At 43.9% G+C, this 7,521-nt stretch overlaps 1 pseudogene; it reads left to right on the forward strand.

Annotated features, from left to right (window-relative positions):
• Positions 1–2,681: 2,681 nt before the first annotated feature.
• Positions 2,682–4,457, forward strand: LOC133895951 (expansin-A2-like; annotated as a pseudogene).
• Positions 4,458–7,521: the final 3,064 nt, after the last annotated feature.

Raw genomic sequence — 7,521 nt, forward strand, 5'->3', positions numbered from 1 at the left:
ATCACGCACTGTCCAAGCTTGCGACGACTGATGATGTGTGTAACGTACTACGTGCCTGTGCGTTCGGTTTGGTGACCCAGCTATATATACACCTGCCAGCGGCGGACGTTTTTGACCTTTTCCATATTGACCACTGCAAGTATATATATTTCGAAACCATGCTAGTACCTGGCCATCTCTTGTAACGTTGTAAACCATGCATGCTAGCATTTCGGAACATACGTATCGTAATCGCCTGTGAGATTTAGCATTATAAATTAAACGAGATTTCGAAAATAATATGAAGATTGTTGGAGATATTGTGAGATTGATCGGCACAATCTCTGCATCATTATTCACCTTCCATATCGTACATGCATGCCGGTCATGACAGATTGTGTTTTTTTTAGTGTGTCGTGACAGATACTCATGCGTAACGTTAACAGGGTTGGCAGTTGGCACGCCAGCTGGAGGATATTGATCGTATATAGGATGATGCATGCGTTCCACCAAGTGTTTGCCTATATATGGTGATGTTTGTGGGGATTTCGGCCTGTCCCGTACTACTTTATTCCTGAAGATATTATACATTGAATTCAAATCCAAACGGTGAAAAAACTTATCTTTAGTCGTCCAGACATTGATTAATTAAATTCGACCAGATTTTGTTTCATAAGCAAAAAAAGATCTAACTCCACCGGATCTCCAGTGTGGCCAGAATTCACTGGTAACAACTAACAACATGTGGTTTTCTACAATTCGTCCAAATATATCAGCAAAAGCATGATGAGAAAGTATCTCACACACAAGCATATCTTGGTGAATATATGCACAAAATCAATCTCATCACTCTGATTAAATTTCGGTGGCACATAAGTCGGAGGTGGGATCGAGTTCCCCTTGTTTCGCGGATTCGAAACATACCGTGTGTGTTTAAATTGTTATATTGCATAACTATATTTCGCAGGCATGCCAGTTTACTGTCGTATATGAAAGGAACAAAAGACAAAATGTAATTGAAACACGTAACTTTATTCATTCATTATCGAAATCATAAAGTACAATTTTATTTATTACAATTTGTTCACACATACGTACAAACGCACACGCTATCTAATTATTCTGCTTCTGGCGACTGTTCGTCCTGGTTCCCGTGGCCTTGTGAGGCCCCCGGTTAATTACACTCGTCTCAGGCTACCTCCGATTAAGCTAATGGCTGGTTGTACTCAGGTCATCTCTGAATCTCCGAGTCTGCAAGACTGTAGTCACACGTAACAAAGACAAAACAAAGTAAGCGTTAGATATAAATAAAACAGAAAAAAGGGACAAGCAATCTAGCGTGAGCTTTATGGACTGTTTATATATCCTGCACCATCGGCTAAATAGCCTCAGAATATAGAAAAGTGGAGGGAGAGAGAGCCTAGTGACACGTCTGTTTACCAACTACAACCTAACGAGAGCTCGGCAAAACTGCGCTATGTCTATAGACTCCTATCTACCACCTCTGACCCATAGGCAACGGACAACCCCTCTTAGGCCTCCACGGGGTCATTGGCCAAACCACCAACAGCCAGGAGAACCGAAGTAGCAAGTTATCAGGCCTCAGATTAGCATCAGATTTGATCACAACTTATAACAGCAAGGGCCACAAAAAGCATCAGTGCTGAATAGAGTATAGAGCATCACGCCACAAGATATATCACAGAACGGGGCCATCCAAAAAACAGACCCAAGATTGGTAAATCAATGGGTAGCAGCAGAGAAACATGCAATCAATAGAGGGGACCCAACATAGCCTCAAGCCACCACGCCACAGAGAGGCAAATACTACTGCCCTCTGCTTACCATACCAAAAGAACATGTTGTTGATGGCAGGACCCCACAGAGAAGCATATAGGCCGACTGACAAAAGGGTGGCCTAGGCATGAGCATGTTAACCCAACAAAAGGGCTACCAGCTACACAAGTGCGTCGACCAAATAGAGAAGCACCACAACGGCAATGACACGAAGGCCGACCGGTTTCAACCACAAACTAACAGTCGGTTCACAGATTGAGAACACAACCGTCCCAAACTCACAGCAAAACAGCCGACCACCACCTCAAAGCAAAATAGCTAGCCACCCGAATCACGGTCACGGCACCAGCCTAGCCAAATCACAGAAACACAAGAACAACTGGCCGGAATCACAAAAGAATCAAGAACAGCCGGCACCGAGCGCCACCATAGCGACGAAGGCCAAAAACATGCACGTCAGAGCTTGTAATATCCTCACGACAACGAGAGACACGCACGCCGGAGCCCATCAGCTCCTCACAGCGGCGAGACACACTCACGCTGGACCACCTGTTCATCACACGGAGGCACGAAGAAGCTGGCCAACCCAATCCACAGCGAGCACGAACACGGGCACGGAGGCACCGACCGGATTTCATTGTGAAGCAAAAGGGCCATTGTTCAGAACATCGCACATTGTTCAAAAAATAAAACACGGGCATTTGCATATTACAAATGTTAAGAACATCATACATTGTTTAGAACACATAAACCTAGCTAGCTATACATCATTATTGGTCGATCGACGCTGTATTCTAAAAGGATGAAATGAGTTGCTGCCAAACCGCCAGCTATGGTTCAGCAAAAAATGGACGTTCAAGTCTGTCTTGCAATTAACAAAAATGTCTCCATTCTGACCAATAACAATGGAGAAATTTTCATCTGGTGGAATTGAATGGAGAACGCGGTTGACGGCATACATATGGTCGACGGAGGGGGACTTCATCATAGTGAAGAAGACAAACTCCACCGGACCGAAGTTGATGCCAAGCATCTACGTCGTCAAAGCTGCCGTAGAGATAACCCCATCCTACCAACTTCTGATTGCCGTGAATTACGCCATTGCAGATCCACGACAGAAACAAGGCTATGCTATCAGTTGCATAGATCAAAGCAATAAAACCTCGGTGTAGTGAAAGGAACGCCATGATACTCATCTCGGTGTAGTGAAAGAGAATTCAGCCCTCGGCGAGATCTAGATTCTCCGACGCGAATAGCGATGCGGTTGAATGCTTGTATATGATGAGTGAGTAAGAAGAACACCTCTCGTCACTTTATATTGAGGAGAGACAAGGGGTTGTGTGTGTATGAAGCTTAAAGAGCCTTGTGAGATGAATGGTTTGTGTGTGTTGGAAGCTAAAAGAGTATGAGGAGACGGACGGTCAAATTTGGAAATGTTCGTGGATCTTTAAATACAGATGAATGTTTATAAAATTAGTCTGTGTCTACCGACTAGACACAGACGGATCTTACAAGAAACTGTCTATGATAATATCTCAGACGGATTTTTTCTTTTAAAAGGAATCTATGTCTTTATGATAGAGACTGGTATATTTATAAAAACCTTTTACGAGTTCGTTCATATCTAGACACCTGTTTTTATAGATATATTTATCTTTAACAACCGTATAAAGATATTTAATTTATAATGGCTTATAAAAAACCATATGTGACATCGCTTTCTTTTAATGATTTTGTGATAGTCTCGCCTCCACCGGCCACCATGGCGGACGCCGGTGGCTGAGGTGATGCGCACGCCATGTTCTACGGCTAGGATACTAGAGCCAAAACCATGCCTTAGTAGTCGCATATACATATACATATGCATCTAAATTCTCCCTAAATTATCTCTTTTCTATGCACGTACGTACTGACTGATGTGTCGATGTATGAAATATTTTTGGTATACATAGGGTATAAGACTCTGTTCTACAAAAGATCTTCTCCCCTGTGATAATACGTATTTACTTAACGTGAATAAAATCTCACTAGAGTTTTTTAAATAGTGTTTTATGAAATTTGCAGGGTGCGGATATGACAACCTGTTCAAGTAGGAGCACGGGCTACAGACGACGGCGCTGAGCTCGGCGCTGTTCGACGACGGCTGGTCGTGCGGCGCGTGCTACCTGCTGCAGTGCCACGACAGCCCATACTGCAAGACCGGCGGCGCGGGGGTGACCAACTCATGCCCAGCCAACTACTCCAAGCCGAATGACAACTGGAGCAACGAGCAACCCGCCGCTGCGGCACTTGGACCTGTCCACTCCAAGAGCATGTTCATGGACCTCGTCACCGACTTCCATGTCGGCATCATCCCAGTGCACTACCGCCGCGTGCCATGCGTCAAGAAAGGAGGCGTCCAGTTCCAGATGAAGGGGAACCAGCAGTGGGTGGCCGTGCTCGTCTTGAACGTCGCCGGCGCCGGGGACGTGATGGCAATGGCATTCAAGGGCTCCCAGGACGGGCAGTGGGTGGACATGACGCGGAACAGGGGGCAGATCTGGAACGGCGACCTCAGGCTCGTCGGGCAGGTCCTGTCGTTCCGGGTTACCGTCAGCGATGGCCGCTCCATCGTCTTCGACGACGTCGTGACGCCGACGTGGACGGTCGGCCAGAGCTTCGAGGGCAAACAGCAGTTCTGATCCATGCTCGATCATCAACTTTCACAAACTAATGTCACAACGTGAATGCTAAACAGTTGTTAGCTATTTATTTTTGTGTTTGCGGTCGATTTTCCGTCTGTCCGACGCCGTTTGACGATTCGTGGCGCAGACATCCCCTGTGCGTGCTCGCTATACGTTGTGGGCTGATTCTTTCTTTTCTTTCTGTTCCATGTGTGGGCTTTCATGTTTTTGTTTACGGTCTGGTTGTGAGAGACAGCCGAGTTACTGCTTCTGTTTGTGGATATGAGAGTGCGATAAGAGGATTCTAAAAATTCATCAAAAACCGGTTGAATATCATAAAAACCAGTCAATTCAGTCCCCATCGGTTTTCGAATTTGAATTAAAAAATTTAAAAAATCGTCACGCTGGGGTGGTGATTTCATGCGCTATGAACGGGAGAGAGATGGGCTGGTGATTTTACGCTGTTTGTTGGGGCTTCTGTTTTAGGTACTGTTTATTTGTTAACCTTAATTCTGTTTCCGCCTCAATCTCTGTTAGTATTTTTGTTGTATTTGAATTTTTTTTATATTTCAGATGGTTTTTTTTTCTGTTTTTAATTTTTTTTGTTTGTTGTAGTTCCTATTCACCTAATGAATAAGAAATTCAAACCTATTATGATCACTGTTCATTAGGCACCAATTAAGTGTCCCATATTTCTTCAACAAGTTCGTTAGATCGGTGGTTCACAAATCATCAACAAATAGATTTTGAAAAAACTTATTATAATATGTTGGGTTGGATTGGGGATGGTCCACAATTATTAAGACATAAGTTAACCTTCTTCTTTCGAGTTTTTTTTTTACATTTTCTAACTTTAAAAATTAAATAAATAGCTCCCAGATGAAAAAATTTACAGAAATAGATGCCTACCACCCTCTCAAAAAGTTTCAGCTATTTATTTAATTTTTTAAATTAGAAAATGTAAAAAAAAACTCTCTTCTTTCTAGGTCAAAACATTCTCATGGGCTTAGTCTGACGACAATAAAACACAGAAGCCCAATATCTAAAAACTCATTCTTAAGCCCATAAACACATCTGCTCAGAGGAAGGCCCATTAATTGTTTCGCAGACTGGGTATACACTAGGCTGGGCCTGAATTTCAGCTCTACTATGAGTATTGGGCTGTCGTAGTGAGCCCATTATCTCACAAGTCATCTAGCTTCTTTCATGGTTCCATTTTGGAAGAAGAACGGGTATGTTTTTTGGCCCATCCTTGTTCACTAGCTTTGCTTGCCGAAGTTAAACTAGACAAATCTTACTTAAAAAAAGAAAATCAATTTAGCTTTCTCTCAAAAAAAGTCTTACCATCTTGCTTAAATTCAAACTAAGCAAAAAAAAAATCAAGCATACTTGCATGTTCTCTAGCTTTGTTAGATAAAGGTGGGCAAAAAAACAAATATACCCTACATTTGATCTCACTCGTCTATATCAAACCCTAGTTTTCCTCACTCAATCACAAAACCAGATATCCTTCATCCGTGAAGAACTATACAATACCGTGCAAATGACACTCTTCGGTGGTTTTAGATGATGTGAAAGTAGGTCCCACATGTTAGCCTCTACCTTGTCTTCTTCCATCTCACTCTTTCTCTTCCTCCATTATCGATGAGCTCGCATGGCGAAGCTCTCCTCGCGATCGAGATCCATCTCTACTTGGCGTAGCAGCGCTCACCGCCCTCAGCTAGGCATCTGCACGTGTTCCTAGCTTTGGCTCAACCGGTAGGCCGTTAGGGGATGCCTTCTTCTTTCGCATGGTGCTCTGCGTGCTCGGTGGGGGAACACCTCCATGGCCAGGTGCAAATGTGCAATTGTGCAAAGGGGCATTTACTACGCCACCAAATCAAGCTCATCGCCGTCAAAATTGTTTCCGCATGCAACGAACCGGACCCAAGCGCCACCCCAAATCAAGCTCACGCGTAGCCAAATCAAGCTTTTCATTGCCCAACCTGGAGTATATTTGATAGTTAGTATTTGTAATACCATACTGTCATACGTATCAGAGAGGTATCTTGCCCATCAAATTTCTATACTCTATTAATACTGTCCATGAGACTCAATGTAACATCCACAATTCCACCAATTTTATTCCTCTTACATGATATCAGTTTAGCTTTCGGTCCTAGCTCTAAACCCATCGCTTCCACTGCGCCGCCCCTAGGGAGATCGATCTCTATGATCTCCATCGGGGTTGCGCAACTTGTAGCTATGTTTTCACGGCCGACCCCATTGATCTGCCATCGTCTTAAGTGTCATACTATTAAGAGAGGTTGATGTGCGTTTACTTGAGACATCTAAAGTGCCATAATTGCTCAAACTTGTATTTCATATAGAGTGGGAAAATTAGTTTTAGATAAAACAAAGAAAGACAACCTTTTAGTGTTTCTGAGTTGTGGCGGTCTGACCGTTGGAACAGCCGGTCTGACCGCTGTATAGAAAAGGCTATTCTGTTCAAGTTTCAAGTGTAATGGTCTCATCGAAGGGCCTTGCTGGTCTGACCGATGTATAACCATGCTTGAGATGTGTTCGGACCTAAGTCCCGATCTGATCGTGGCATGGTCCAGTCTGACCGCCAAGGAACAGAGGGGTTCAGACCCTCTGCTCTAGCTGGCGGTCTGACCGTTGGGCATGGCCGATCTGACCACTCGGGAACAGAGAGTTTTGACACTCCGTTCCTTGCTCGTGGTCTGACCGAGATGGTTGGCGATCTGACTGCCAGCATGTGTTAGAAGTAATCATCATGACTTTATAGCCATTGAACGGCTGGCGGTCTGACCATCAGTTGACCTGTGGTCTGACCGCTAGTGTCGCAAAAGTGTCAAATCAGCAGAAACAGTCACATTTTAGAGTGTGGCCTATATATAGTCGCTTAGCTAGTTCAAGGGAGCAGGCTAGCACTTCACTACAATTCATTTGAGCTCTTACCTTACTCATCTCCCTTTCTTGGCTTAGTGGTTACATTTTTAAGAGTGTGAGTGCATCTAGTGAATAACTTTGAAGAGTTTGAGCATTGGTGTACTAGTGATCCTTCAAGCAAGTGTTATTG

This window comes from Phragmites australis, chromosome 16 (genome assembly GCF_958298935.1).
Source record: "Phragmites australis chromosome 16, lpPhrAust1.1, whole genome shotgun sequence".
NCBI classification, from domain to species: Eukaryota; Viridiplantae; Streptophyta; class Magnoliopsida; order Poales; family Poaceae; genus Phragmites; species Phragmites australis.